This window comes from Festucalex cinctus, chromosome 13 (assembly GCF_051991245.1).
Source record: "Festucalex cinctus isolate MCC-2025b chromosome 13, RoL_Fcin_1.0, whole genome shotgun sequence".
NCBI lineage: Eukaryota > Metazoa > Chordata > Actinopteri > Syngnathiformes > Syngnathidae > Festucalex > Festucalex cinctus.
The window spans coordinates 20,305,411-20,320,738 of NC_135423.1; the positions used below are offsets into that span (position 1 = coordinate 20,305,411).

The 15,328-nt window shown below is 39.3% G+C and overlaps 1 protein-coding gene across 1 annotated transcript in view; it reads left to right on the plus strand.

Moving 5' to 3' along the window:
* Nucleotides 1-15,328, plus strand: part of igsf11 (immunoglobulin superfamily member 11) — a 110,308-nt gene that overhangs the window by 65,094 nt on the left and 29,886 nt on the right. The gene's annotated exons all lie outside the window — the stretch shown is intronic.

A 15,328-nucleotide genomic window follows, 5' to 3' on the forward strand; every position in this document is an offset into this window, starting at 1 on the left:
CTTTGGATTTATGTATTATACCATTATCATTAGTTGAAAAATTATATGAAAACCACAATACAGTATTATTGTTTTTCTCATTAATTTCTGGGGCAATTTATCACCAAGCAAAATTTCTTATCGTGACAGGCCTAAACACCGCAAATTAGCTACAATTGCATGCATTTGTCACTCAGTGAGATACTGGGAACTTTTCATTTCTGAATTTATTTAACTTTCCACTTAATAAAGAAGATGTTGATACTGGGAACTCACTACACTTTTTATTTAAAAAAGAAAAAAAAATCTTAAATTAAGAAATTATGGATGTTGAAATGTAATATTTACAGTACAAAACTTTAGGGAACTATATACTTGTCTAGTTTTTAATTTAGTTTCACACATGCTGATGACCCTGGAAGCTCTGCAATTTTTATTATAATTTTTAAAAAGTATTTAAAAAAATTGATGCTAATATGTTCTCTTTTACTGCAAATTAATATGGGTTATCATCCTCCTTGACTACTATCGGTATTGGCTTTGAAAAAGCCATATCGGTCTGTCATTAGAATAAAATGAAACTAAAAGACCCAGTGGCCAGAAAAAGTCTCAATCAAAATATGTGGTTGTACATCATAATGGGCATCTGTCAGACTTGTATGCCTACAGTTCCTGATCATAAAATGACCACAATATCATACACTCCCATCTCTATTTAAAGTCTTGGAAGCGAGCCGAGCATGATGCAGCCTTATAATAATTGCACAAAGGCTGAAGACCTGACCAATAGGGTCACTTCTTTCTGAGAAAAGTCGTATTTTGATATGAGCTTTTAAATGTACAGTAAGTTTTCTAATTAATAATGTACTGCACCCCCAATTTAAAATAATTGTTTTTTGTGTATGCTGGGTTCTCACCAAATCCAAAAAGGCGAACTGGAACGCTTCCTTCGCAAGCGTTTCACCATGTAGAGTTTTTTGGAACAATTGCTCATTCGCGCTTTCGTGCGCCCCACAGTGGAGGAGGCGTGTCCCTTGGTGAACAAGGAAGTGGAGCATTTTAGCAAGTTAACCAAAAGTGGTGATCGCCAACTACTTTACACTTCTTTCCTGAGACTAAACAGCCGTGGCACAAGTTTCTTCTTTTTTGAAGTACGTGATAACACTTTCGCTTTTTTAGTGGCTAACTGGCGGCCGGCATTTGTGCTAAAAATAGCTTTGGCATTGATGGTAAACACTGCTGCTACCTCGGTACAGTTCATTACTTGAATGCTACTTCTTTGCTCACCATTCTGTTCCGGCTGGCGTGTTGTTGCACTCGGGGTGACAATAGAGAGGACACTGTGTGTGATGTGGCCCGTACTTGAAGCCGATTGGCTGCTGTGAGGCGAAAAGCGAAACAATTAAATTTTTTTTTAACTTTGGCGAATATGCAATTGTGCGGATTTTCGTCACAAATGTGCGGATTTTCGCTGCTGCGCACCGCGTCTCAGCGCACAAAACACGTCCTCCGCGCCGCCCCACGCACTTTTGTTCTGTTGAGCGTGAACTCCATTGACTAAAATGCAAACGCGCCGCCGAAACGCCTTCCCCCGCTTTTGGTGAGAACGCAGCATTAGGCAGTTTTGTTGCTGCAAGTAAATCCAAAATAATTAGTGCTCAACTTTTCTTGGATTTCTACTTAAATTTGTGTGACATGGACATAATAATTGCAAAGGAAAGGTACAGTATGTCTCCTCATTTTGCAGTCAATATGCTTTTTAAACCAACTCCATTGTATGAATCTCCCAAAATGATCTCTTGTTTTGCTACAGTGGGGCACGCTCTCATCCAGGTAAAAAATACAACAGCTGAGCTTTAATGTAATAAGTGGCCTGACCTCTGTGCGATGTGGAGGGAAAAAAGTGCTGTTGTGTCGGGGTGTTTAAAGCATTAGTCTGTTTGGAGGGGAGGTGCTTGTTTCTCCTAATGGGCAGCACGTGTGACTCCTCACTCGTCAGCTGTTAGCCTCTTTTTGCCTTCCTTCCCTCGCGCGTCTCTCACACGGCACACACGCACATTCATTTCCTGTTTGCATTGTAAACTCTCTCTTTTGTGGAAGGGAAAGAGGAGGCGTGTTTGCCAGCCATATGGCGGTGCCAGAGGCGTCCGGAGCAGATGTGCTTGGCATTGGAGGCTCTGCTCCATCAAGCGCATGCCGACACACAAAAACACACACACATACACACCCACGCACTAACATCATATACTAAATGACCAAAAAAATAGAAACACGCAACTACTTGAAATGTTCAACAGAGTAGATTTACGTTTAGTTAAAATCGTGGGGGGTTTTTTGTTTCACTTTTTCCTCACCACATGAGTGCAATGGCGAGCTGATTAGTGAACAAGTCCTCAAATTGCCGCTTACATTTTTTGCAGCCTTGAGGAAAAGCCTTTGGAGCACTGACTCAGCTTTTATGCATTGTTTTTTTTTTTTTTTTTCAGCTTTATTTTTGCTGAATAGTATATGAATGATGTAGGTGTCTACTGTATGTGTGCTACAGTACAGTAAAGTTACTTTTATCGTTCAGTCCTCTGAATGAAATAGAACTTAAATTTGACAAGATTGCAGAATGATAAAAGCCACCGTCTTCCCGGTGTTTGCTGAGCCAGCGTTTGACCTCCGCCAAGCATCGCAAAGCAGAATTAGTCAGAAAACATCAAGTTGATGAAGTCAAATTCCTTGCTTCCAAGCAATCCAGCAAAAGACATGGGAACTTAAATACTTGTCAGCATTATTTGTGAATATCAATTTCAAATGAAATGCAGCTGAGATGATTTATTTTGCTATATGGTAGACAGAGCAGCTCTTATATGTGCAATGCAGATATAAAACACATACTGAAAAATACACATTATGTACACACTTGATTTCAAATGCCTTCTCGAGCTGCATCTGCCTTGGGCTGAAACAGACCGTGCTTGTGCCGGGTGATGTCTCGATAAATGGTTTCGAAGTATCATTGTGGTTCCATAAATACCTCACGTCCACATAGCAAATCTTGCATACCGTCATGTTGTTTTGATATGTTAGCCTTGCATAGTGATGAGATCTCACGTGATGAGAGAAGACATGATTCTATGCCAAAAAAAAAAGCCATCATAAGTGGTTTTATGAATCGATATCGAGCTATGAAAAGGAAAATTGATTCGTCCAAGTGAATTACCAAACTCACACCCATACAGAGCATGCATTTTACTTGCCAAATAGGAGACTGAGGGGAATAATCCCCAAAGACTAAAAACAAACAAAACAACTAAACAATATCCATATTCATTAATATCCAAATGCTTTCAGTCTAATTTAAACAGCAAAACTTAGTGCCCTCATTTGTCCAATACTTTTGGACTGGAGAGTATGGGGACCAATCACAGTTCACCCATATTTTTAATGCATTAGTAAGCATGAGTAATGGATTACAAAAAAAATGTCATATGAAAAGACAAATGATGCTTTGGATCGAGTGGAGGAGAAAACAAACATAAGTGAATTTTTTAATGGGACTAAAATGGCTTTTGTAGGTAATCAATTTTGTGCGCTTGTTCTTCTCCAACTGATAACATACATCACACGGCCGGTCATCCGTCACGATACAGTCAGCACTAAGCAGCTGTCCACAGCGAGCTAGCAAACTTTTGTGTCACCATGGCCAAAAAAGTTTAGTTAAAAAAAATGTGCGTGTGTGTGAATATTAGTGTGTGACAGCTTGTAAAGGGAAGCCACTGACTTCTCGGTCGTTTTAAATAGAGTTTGACAAGACAGATCATGCATACAGTGAGTAAATGTTATTAGTCTTGTGGAAGGGATGTCAGATGGCAGGCCCGGAAAGAGAAAAGCAGTCGAGATTGAGAAACAGATGCACCAAAAGAAATCACCAAAAGGTCACTGCTTATAGACGTCAGAGATGCTGAAATTAAATGTACTGACCAACGTCTGGCTTTTTGGTTCCTTGTTGTGCACACACTATTAAGCATTCTTGTCCAACTGAATGGCATCCCGCTGTCGTCAGACAACAGTGCAGGCATATTGCCTCTGTCAGGACTTTGTCTTCCAGATTTATATGAACAGATGGATTGTTAACATGCCAAATTACAACAATTAAAACTTCCCAGTTCAACTAATCCTAAAATTAGTTGAATTAGGTTTACTGGTATTTACTTTGTCATTTTTGCAGTAAGTGCTGTCACTGAGAAACCAGAGGTGGAGAATCCAAGTCCAGAAAGTAAAAAGCCTGCCATGGATTTAGCCACAGATGCTTCTACTCAACCGCTTGTTTACCTGCCGGTTGAGAAGATGCATCAGTGGCTAAAGCCAATCTGTGGAAGGTTTTTATTTTCTGGACCTGAACTTTACACTTCTGTGTGAAACTCACATTTAGGTTGGGTTGCACCAACAAGGTTTAATTTAATCTAAAATTAGCTCTAATTGGAGTTAAGTAAAACCAGGTTTAAAATGAATTAATCCGGTTACTATAAAATTAAGCAGAACTTTGTTGCACCATTTAGAATTAATCTGTTAATTAAAACTTGGTTTAACTGAAGTTAAGGTGTGTCTAAATTGATTTAAAAAGACTGCTTGCGTTATAGTGGTTCGGAAGAGAAGCTCAAACTTCTTTTTGAAAAAAACTTGCTGACCAAATTAATGGACAACAGCACATCGAAAAAGAAAGATACTGCTTGGCAGCAACTGGCTGACAGTTTTAATGGATCGGCCAGAGGGAAAGAGAAAAGAGATGTCGCTCATCTTAAAAGCTTGCTGGAAAAACTTAACAAAAGCCGGTGTTGTAACATCGGCGGTACATCTGCATGTCTGTCACTGTTTGACAGCTGGTCCAGAATTCCTGTTCATCTCCAAAACAGTTGCCTAGGAAATGGCTATCTCACCAAAGATTTCTGTATCGTAAAATTCAAGATGCCTGTCTCTCAATTTACTTCAAGGAACTTCATTAGCCATTTTTAAAAGTTCACAACTGTCAGTTTAAATTAATTCTCGATCACAGTTCAAACAAGAGTTTATAGTTCTGGTGCAACAGATTTAAATTTCTACCATGATTTATTTAACCAGGTTTTAAAGTTAAACCTCGTTGGTGCAATCCAGCCTTAAAATATACTTATAAGTTGAGGGAGTCGCCACTGCTTACAATACAGTATGAGGATTGCGAGGTCAGCAGATTTAGTGAGATCAAAACGCCCATGAGGCCCGGCCACCTCTTCGGCAGGCCCTCCGTTCTCAGCCACCATTTGCTGGGGGAGTTTCTCACATGGCACGTGCTGGAGGCTGAGCTCAACTGAGCTGAGAGAGGAGCAAATCAGTTCATGAAGTGATTCCATTCAGTGCGACACAACACTGATCCAGCCTCGTCCGACTCCTCCACCCCTTAAAATACTTGGTACGCAAATGCACAGTGACACATTTGAATCTGGTGTGCTTTTAATATTTTGTGCATGTGCACCTGTGCATCCTTACTGTATGTGTGGCCTCGCTTATATAAGTACAGTTCACAGTTATTTAAAACTAAATTTCAGAAGTTATTGACCTTAATAAGAATGCTAAGAAAATTGATATTCCCATTTTGTCTTCAGAAGTCTAAAATGAAAAACAAGAGGAGTTTGAACTGAGTTCTTCAGAAAAAGATGCATCTAACAATTTGCATGTGGAGAGCACAAACCCCCCAGCAAACACTATGTACTGTATCGAGCCTGTATTCAGAACAATTATTGGACACATTCATTTTATGTGATGTGCAGGCACTGCAAGCCTCAGGCCTCCGATCAGAGGCGAATGTTCCTTCAGTCCCATGTGAAATCAGGCAATCACAGCAGTGTGGATATGAACAGGAGAGTAATTGTAACAAAAAGCATAGCTTTCAGCAAAATTATTGAAACGAGTGAGAAACCAACCGCCTCCCTGCCTGCCTCATATTCAGTGGTTCAACTTCCATTCAACTGGATGAGGAACAAGAAACAAACTCTTATATTGAATCTCAAGCACAAAATCAGTTGAAACCCAGCTGAATGAGCATTTGTAGTGAAGGTGAGACACACAGGGGTGTAAAGAGAAGATAAATTGTTACAAGCACTCATCCCTATTGCATGGAATCACCTGCTGAGGACATGCTGATTCCCAGGGTTAGGAATTTGCCAGTTTTTGGGATCAAATCGTTAGATTTCAGAGAACTCCAGTAAAGGTAGAGCGGATCATTCATGTACGCACAAACTCAAGAGTGCTGAAGTACAATCAATACGGACTTACAAGACAATTAGTACAGGACGGTGCAGACAAGATTACCTCAGGCTAACTGATGTTTCCAGGAATAGACACACCAGTATTATCTGCTTGCTCTGGCTGGAGGCTTAGACTGCATTTAGGTTAACCTGTTCGTGCAGACAGTGTGGAGAGAGTGTCAGTATTTGTCCTTAACCTGCAGATACTAGAGAGACTACAGTGGATAAAGACAGTGAGACTGCACACTCACAAGGTATGTTCAGGGCAGTGAATCGATCCCAACTGGACTGTTCAAATTGCCGTAATTATCCTGACTCCCCATGAGAGACTCACAAGTTTAGATGAACCTAACCTAACCTAACCTAACCTAACCTAACCTAACCTAACCTAACCTAACCTTAACCTAACCTAACAAAAAAACAAACACCTTGAACAAATGACAAACATGGCACAGAAAACTTTGGCCTTAAATGACCTAACTGATTAGAATATAAGCAAGGGTCTTTTGATCCATTCAAATGTCATTGATTGGCAGAGGCCTCTCATTGACTATGCTTACCTGGAGTCAATATTCAGGCAACATTCCGGTTCCTGAAACAGATGGATATCCTGTTTCCATGCGTAAGTGGACAGTACTCCCGTATATTTGGTCATTGTGGTCAATTGGAAAACCCGTCACACGGGCAACGTCATTACGCAAATAGACGTCATTTCCGCGTTTCACTTTCTACGGTCAATAAAAGATCTCTCAAATAGAGCATGCGCACAACATAGAACAATGCCCCATTCAAATTAGGTATTCCAAATGTGTTTATATGACCAATCCATTCGGGTTAGAGAAGGTGCAAACCAGGGGTCTTATTCGGGTTTCTAAAAACCTGAATAAGAGCATTTTTGTGTTTTTGCGCATTGTTTACATGGCATTCCAATGTATCTGGATAATTTATTCGTATTATCTCACAAAACCAATTCAACAAAAAAATCTCTTGGTCTGTCTCTTTGCCTATGTCTTTACTTCGTTCAGGATGTACCTGGAAACCAAGCTGACATGACCAGATTGCTCTTTTGGATTTAATTGAGAGAAGCAGGGGCGTGTCTCCCAGTGTAACGGGACTTCAGGATTACAGCTGCCAAAGACCAAAATTGAGCCGCTTGCCAATCATGTCATCTTACTGGCAGATCAGTATGCTTGCCAGGAAGCTAGATTTATATGCAGACATTGTGACAGGTTTGCCAAATGCGCAATTTGCCAGGAAATGGAATTACTTCACACAGAGGCGTTATATGAGGTAGCTGGTAGAGTCTTTTGAGAGAATTCAGGTCTTGTTACTCAGATGTCATTTTTGTAAACAAGCATGTTGTTGTTTATGCTGTGTTTAATCTGAGTAAGCATGTGAACTGTGTTAAGACCAGGGCTGGCTGCTTGTGATTAGTGTATACCACTGAAGTAGGTATGTTATGGTTTTGGACATTGTGTCTCTGTATTGCGTGTGCGTGAGTGTGTGTTGTGTTTGTCTGTTAGTTAAGTTCGGGTATGCATGTGCTGAGCCATCTGTTCACTGCTTTATCAGTAGTCTTCCAGTGCCCAGGCTTATCTGTGCACAAGCGTAGTGCTGGCCTACTTTAACCTTCTGCTCACTCACTTTACCCAGTCAAGCACAATAGTTTCATGTTAATCACTGGTCGCCAGCTTTCTTTCACAGGAGTAGACGTGGTAATTAATGCTGTGGACAAATATCAACTATCTTATTATTTGTCTCACCAAACAGTATGCACACTCTTTTGCAAAGTTAGCAAGATTTTGACAGAGGGGTTTGTCATGCATACCTAATTGATCTAAAATGGTCAGCTGTAGTTCTCCTGAACAGACCATCTTAAGTCTCATGAGGAGGAGTCTGAAAGTGCTGATTCTCATGTGATGTGGTGTGACCAAACACCACAAGTAAAGTTATAAAATACTGTCTCTTAAAGGGATTACATCACGATATGTTAAGCCCTTTCACAGTTAACTATAGGCATATTTTGATTCAATCTTACGTTTGACACCATGGCGATGTAATTTTGAATAACATATTAGGTGTTGTGCTGGTTATTTTTTTAACACGGAAGTAAAACGCACGGTTCAGTAAAACCCCACCTCTTCCTTTTTTTTTTTCTTTTTTTTTCTTTCTTTTTTTTCTTTTTTTTCTTTTTTTTGTGTGTATGTGTGCGTGCGTTTGCGTGCGTGCGTTTGCGTGCGTGCGTTTGCGTGCGTTTGCGTGCGTGCGCGTGCGTGTGCGTGCGTGCAAATACGTATAAATTTATACTCATTCATTCACCTAAAACCTTATAAATATCCCATTACCCTTCGCCTTAACCAGGTACTTCAGAATCTTGCCCACCTCTTCCTGTGTGGTTGCCGTACCCCCTCCCGTCCGAGCAGGCTGTTGTTGCGTTTGAGTATTCCTCTGAGTGGTCACGCAACTTGACGCAATTCTTCAATAAACATTCTAAATAAATTGGCTCCTTGGCGCAATAAATCGTAGGGGAGGAGGAGAAGGAAGAAGAGAAAAGCAAGAAGGAAGGAAGGAAAGAAAAAAAAAAGCAAAGCTGAGCGAGTTTCAAACCGGGTACTTGCTACTTACAGGGAAAGCACACTAACCAATACAATGTTTGTTCAGTTAGGTTTAGCAGTGCAAAAGTTTTACGCAAGTTTACACAAGTGTCAGCCAGATCGGATTTTAAGACGGACAATTCTCATTGCACTTTGGTATTGCAAATGTGAAGGATAATTAATTGTTTAGAATTCATTTGGACAGAATGTTTCCTGATAAAGGCTACTTTTGTCACTATCCCATGGAGGTCTCAGAGAAAGTGGGCGTGTGTTTAGTTTGCAGAGGCAGTGCAGGGGTGGGTCCGCACCTAATGATGTCACAAAGTGCCAACAGCTCATTTTCTCAGGTTAGGAGGGGCTGGTGCTTGGATAGAAGAATGACTGGCGAGGGGCGAATGGAGGAAAACACAACTTCTGTGAGGAATTAGCATTTTAACATGGCCAAAAGCTCCAAATGTGTATTTTTCATGTTGCTATCCCTTTAACTGAAGTCATCTAAGTAACTTGCAATGATCAATAAAGTCAAGTCTAAGTCTAAGTCTCATTTAAGATAACTTAAATTACAACACTAAGCTTATTTTATCTTTGTTAAATTGAAACTATATTGCGGTACATACTACGGGAAACTATTATATGAAGGCAAGTCAAGTGCATCCTGTTAAGCGGTTGTCTATGTGGCTAATAGGTCAACGAGGATGGGTGGGGAAGAAGGATGAGAGAAAGGATGAGCAAGAGATTTTTAAAGCTCTGTCGATGGGCAAATGTTTGGCGGGCTGCCTGAGGAGTGTGGAGTGCAGCACCAGGAGATCAGTGCAAGGCATAGAAATGGATGTAAATAGGCAAAGTCATGTGAGCAAATCATTGGCAGACACTGAGCTGACATCATAGTTTGGGCTTGAAACAAAAAATAAATAAATCACAAATCCCTCACGCAATGAGAATACATTGCTACAGATGAAGAGAGATATTTATTTTCCCCAATTGTTGGTTTTAACTTTTGGAAATTCCGACTGTCATAAAGCAATTTAAAATATGCCTCACCATTATTTCACTTTACAGGAAAATAGGGTCAATAGTCATTGTGCCACAGTAGTGCCTCATGTCCATTATACAATTCTTAAAACATGTGCGGGTGGAAAATATGGTTATTTTAACACTCCAATTTGAGTCTTAAGTTGTGTCATGCATCTTTAAATGGTGTTGTGAAGTGTTCATGAAATCACATCACAATATCCTTTATACAATGACCCCCCCCCCTTTTTTTTTAAAGGTACACTGTGCCGTTTAAAAAGGTAATGTTAAAGCTTTTTCTACATCATACATGCTCCACCAATGCCCAGATGAGTACAAAGAGCCCTGACTCTTTTACTCTGACTGCATCTATCAGCTTTTATCTTCCCTTTATAGTAGAGTGTGCGGAACCCCACACGCGCCACAGTTTCGTTGGTGAGGAGAGGGGTGGAGTTTTTCTTACCTCATTTGACGTCATGTCTTCGTTTGTCAACTGTGGCTGTCATTTTAAGATTGTGCACGTACGCGCATGCGCACAATGAATGAGTCTAACACAGATTCTGCAGTTACACTTTGGGCCAGAGGTGGCAGTCGTGAGTAAAAAAGTGACAAACTGAACAATGATCCTTTAAATGCAGTGCAGCCTGAGGGATCGAAGTTCACAGGCATTCAATGTTGGTGTGACCTCGCTGCTTCAGTGTAGAAATTTCTCCAGATTCTTTTAAACAGCTTTTGAAATTGTGGATTATAGATGATGAAATAAAAAAAATAAAAAAAACAAACTCTCCTCCTTGCTTGTGAAAAACTGAGCTTTTTGGGGATGTTCCTTCTGTACACAATCATGACACCTCTTGCCACCCTGTTCATCTGTTGAATGTTCCAACCGGTGTTTTTACATTCCTCAATTTGTGCAGTCTACTGTTTCCCCGTCTTTTTTGCAACGTGGTGCAAACCTCAAATTCCAAATGATATATTTGCAAAACAAAACGAAGCAAAACTAACAATAACACAAATTTAATCAGATATCTGAATATCGAAAACACATTTTCTAATGCTGTAAAAAGTATTCAGTTTTATTTACATTTAACCTAACATCCCAACTTCATGAGAATTTGGAGTTTATCATTTCATATAACAACAGAATGTAGTAAATATATGCTATCATATCGTCCACCCACTTACACTTTTTTTGATTTTCTGAAAATGGTATATAGATTAAGGAAAGACTAGATGACAAAGGAAAACAAAGCAAGGTAGCATGCGACCTATTTTTCCATCAATTTGCTTTGAGTTTAGTGATGAATTGCCATCACACAGCTGGGTACACAAATACACCACCTGAGTTTCACATGAATTTCTTTTGCTCGCCTGTTGGTTTGCATGATGTATTACATCATGGGCTGTGATAAAAACACAAATACAACTCACCATGAACCACCTGGGACAGAGCGTTTTGGTTGTGTGCAGCCAGAGGCAAAGAGAACTATAAAATAAATAAATACTGTTAATTTTTTTTAAACATGTGTTTGTCTAATAATGTTCAATGTTTTCCACTCAGTATAGACAGTAAAGTTATTTGCCATTTCAGTCCAAGTATTCTAAAAGGGTGCAGATTAAACTTGAAACGGGACCGGCATGGCCAACTGTTACCCCTCGAGCAGGAGATACATGCGTTTTTACGCTCGATCTCTCATCACTCCCAGACTCTTCCTCCCCCGTCCATGGAGGTCTCACGCTTACACAAAGAAATGCAGTTAGAAAAAAAAGATAGTTATCATGTATAATTTTTTTTTTTTTAAATCGCTGACTCTTTGCTGTCTAGTTTTTCGGATTGTACTGTACATGTGAATATTTAAGACCCACGCTGGAATTTAACAACACGTTTGAGTTCCTCCACAAGTGCCTCAATATTAAGTGTTATTAATGATTGTAGGTCGATTATGGTGCACACATGGACAAAACTATATGCTCTTGCCAGACATAAATCAGTCATACAAGCAAATATTTTTCATCTTTGTCAAAATACATTACTTTTCGCACGCTTCATTGACCATTGTACTTTGTGCTGCTAAGCCAATAGGAGCACATGACAATTTTTTTTTTTCATTGCCAACTGCCCCACAATATCGTGATAATTATCGTATTGTGAGGTCCTTACCGTAGTACCGTAGTACCATATCGTGACATTTGGTTATAGTTACATTCCTCTAGTATAAGGTCTATCTGAGCTCTTTGAAACTGAAATAAATATAGAACATGAGAATAAAATATGTAAGAACTAAATTTGAGTATGCGAAAAACTTCTCTGCCATCAATGATGCACCTCACACGCATACAGCATATACAGTGCGTAATTAAAGATGTACAGTACCTTCTATCTGTGGTGTCTCTGCAGTTTTGACATTTGGCTCCTGAATGAAAAACGTTGAGCTTTCCAACAGATCCTCTGTGTTGTTTATGCCTTCGCTCCTCAAGGGTTGTTGCATTGCCTGCAGTGATAGTTTCAATGTGGCCTCCCCAGAAACCATTCTTTTCTATTTTGCTCTGTCTTCAACTAACTTTCATCCAGTCAACGTGAAGTTCAACCAGTGAGTTTCACAAAAGTTTCACATAAAATATCCTTTAAAAAAAAATCTACTTTATAAAGGTATTTCATTTCTGGTGTCCCCTTTTTATGGTCAATTTAATAAGAGTTGATGAGTAATTAATTGACTCATGGCTTTTATGTGTTCCTTAGACCCTCACAGAGCAAAAACTTGACATCATTTTGAGAAAGTGGTTACTTACTGGGTCCTGGAGGGCAACAGTATGCAAAGTCATGAGGCAATGCCAAGTAATACTGTAGTCAAGCTCTCTGTCATCCTTGCTGAGTCTTGCGTACCCAAAAAGCTACCGAAAGGTCACAGGTGGCACATTTTACTAGTAGTTGTGGTGTAAAATTATCTCATGCTGCACTTGAGTCAGTATTTAACTACATGTAAAGTGCAAACAACCACCAACACGGAAGATGAACATTAAATTTAATCAACACTATGAACCTTAGAATCTGGGTTCAAAGTTTTTGTCATAACTTCCAGGCAGTAATGATAAGAATTTCCAACCACTGGCGTTTCACAGCACTCGTCGTAAGGTTTCTGGTCCCTGTGGCTATCACAACGACCCTAAACCTGCCCATAGATGCACAGTTTAGATTTGGTTCCTCAATCTGTGCCTCTTTAAGTATTCTTGGCACTCGAGGCATTTGATAGATTGCTAGTGTCTCTGTGAGGGCAAAAACAAAAATCATACCTAATCATTCATACCTTTCTTACATTTTAGCACAAATTAGTTTCCAATTTCAACTTTACCTTATCTTTACTTTATATGTATCTTAACATACATCAGCTAGTCTACATACACCATACAGTAAGTTCCAACAGGTGCTTTTTAAATTTGGCAGTCAAAAAATGTAATTATTTTGCATATTTGTAATTATGCGATTAATCGAAATTCTAAGGTGTGATTAATTTGATTTAAAAAACTTGACAGCTCTTTCTCTCTCTCTGTATATATATTACAGTATGTTCATTTTTGCGTTTTCTTACATTTGTGTGTTGTTTTTTCCTTCTGTATGAGGCGTCTTTGGGCACACATTTTATAACTCATGTGCTGTCAAATGAGGCCTACAGCTATTGTGAGCTTCACATACCACTGCCTTGGGGAAGGAGGGCTTTTGCGGGAAGTTGCTCCTTCGGCGTTCTTTCTTTCTTTCTTTCTTTCTTTCTTTCTTTCTTTCTTTCTTTCTTTCTTTCTTTCTTTCTTTCTTTCTTTCTTTCGCTTAAGTTATTGTTTCAATTTTTCTTGCATTCAATATGACTCAATGGCAACTCATTACCTGTAATGAGGACATTGTCGATTTACCATATGCACATTGATTGGCACAAAGGAGTCACAGCGGGGATGACATTTAAGTGGAATATCTTGAAGTAAAAAGGCTTGAATAATTGATGTGTTTTCATGACTATATCAATGATGAGCGGTTTAGCTGACCTCCCTTGTGTCAAGAGTGAGTGTGTAGAACATTGCTGTGTATTCCAGCCAGAAGAAAGCGTAGGAGGTCTAGCAGGTTGCAGCCAGGCCAAGAAAGCAACAGGCAGGAAAAAAAAAAAAAAAGAGAGATCCCGTAGGTGATATCGGATGCCAAATGGCATGTACTTTGTGAGCTAGACAAAACACAAACAAGCCATATTTAGTTTTTCGTGCTTGTACATTTGGCTTGACTCCTGCGTTCTAATAGCAAGATCAGCATCAGACGACATCACTAACAAAGAAGATTAACAGGACATGATCAATTATCTGTAATTCTATCAAAGGGATCATCCCCCTCACAATCTTTCGACAAGATGAAGTCATTGAGGGTTTCGGACATGGCTTGTGGGGGAGACGTAACTTAGTTTAGGCTGTAATTTCTTTAGCCGAACTAGAAATAGGTTGTGCATGTTCATATTTGTCTTTGTGAGTCTGTTATATCCGACAGCTGTGGCTAGATGAGAAAACCGACTCCATAGCGCCTTGCTTTGTAACGGTAAAGATTTCACAAACCACAAGCTTTTGATACCCCACACCATAACACACTTGTGATAATTTAAGTGTAGTTGTTGTGTTATATCACTGACACATTTGCGTGTATGTGTGTATGATAACAACACTTCTAAAGAGGAGCTTGGTTTAGAAATCATGTCTGTGTGTCTGTAACGATGAAAAGATCCTTGAATGCAAAGGGGAAAGAACTGTGGGCAAACTTGACTTTTACAAGAAAAGCACATGACATTAATATTGTTATTTACAACTCATATATAAACAATAATACGAACAAATTAATGTTCCTCTAAGTTATGTATCTTTTCTTGTACTCTTCATGCTAACAATGACATAATAATGGGGTATATGCAACGGAAGAGGCGGGACTGTTTTTTGCACAACAGTTTGTTTCCGGTTCGGTTTGCGACGTGTGGGCTGCGTCAAAAATACTTGTGCTTCCGACTTTGTGCCCCTCGGTTGCGCGTTCGTAACCCGGACCGGAAATAAACTGATGTGCAAAATCACATCCCGCCTCTTCCGTGGCATATGCCCCATAGTGTATTGACTCAAAAATATTTAAATGAACCTAACATATTCTCATTCTAGTTCTCAGCATGAATAATACGATCAACAAAAATAAAAATTCGGGCCCGACCAATTCATTGGATGGCCAAATAGAACTGCTGGTTATGGCTCTTCAAACATCAGGCAAATGGCTCATTTTTGCTGATTTTATTTATTTATGTATTTATTTATTTAACCTTTTTGTACTTTTAGCATTTAGCTGGACACAAGTAATCGTTTTATTATTTATTGTACATAAATCTATACAATAACCTCGTATCCTTGAATGTATACAGTGTAATGAAATCATTCCATGGATTTACCATTCAAAACTAAGTTAATCTTAATTTTTAT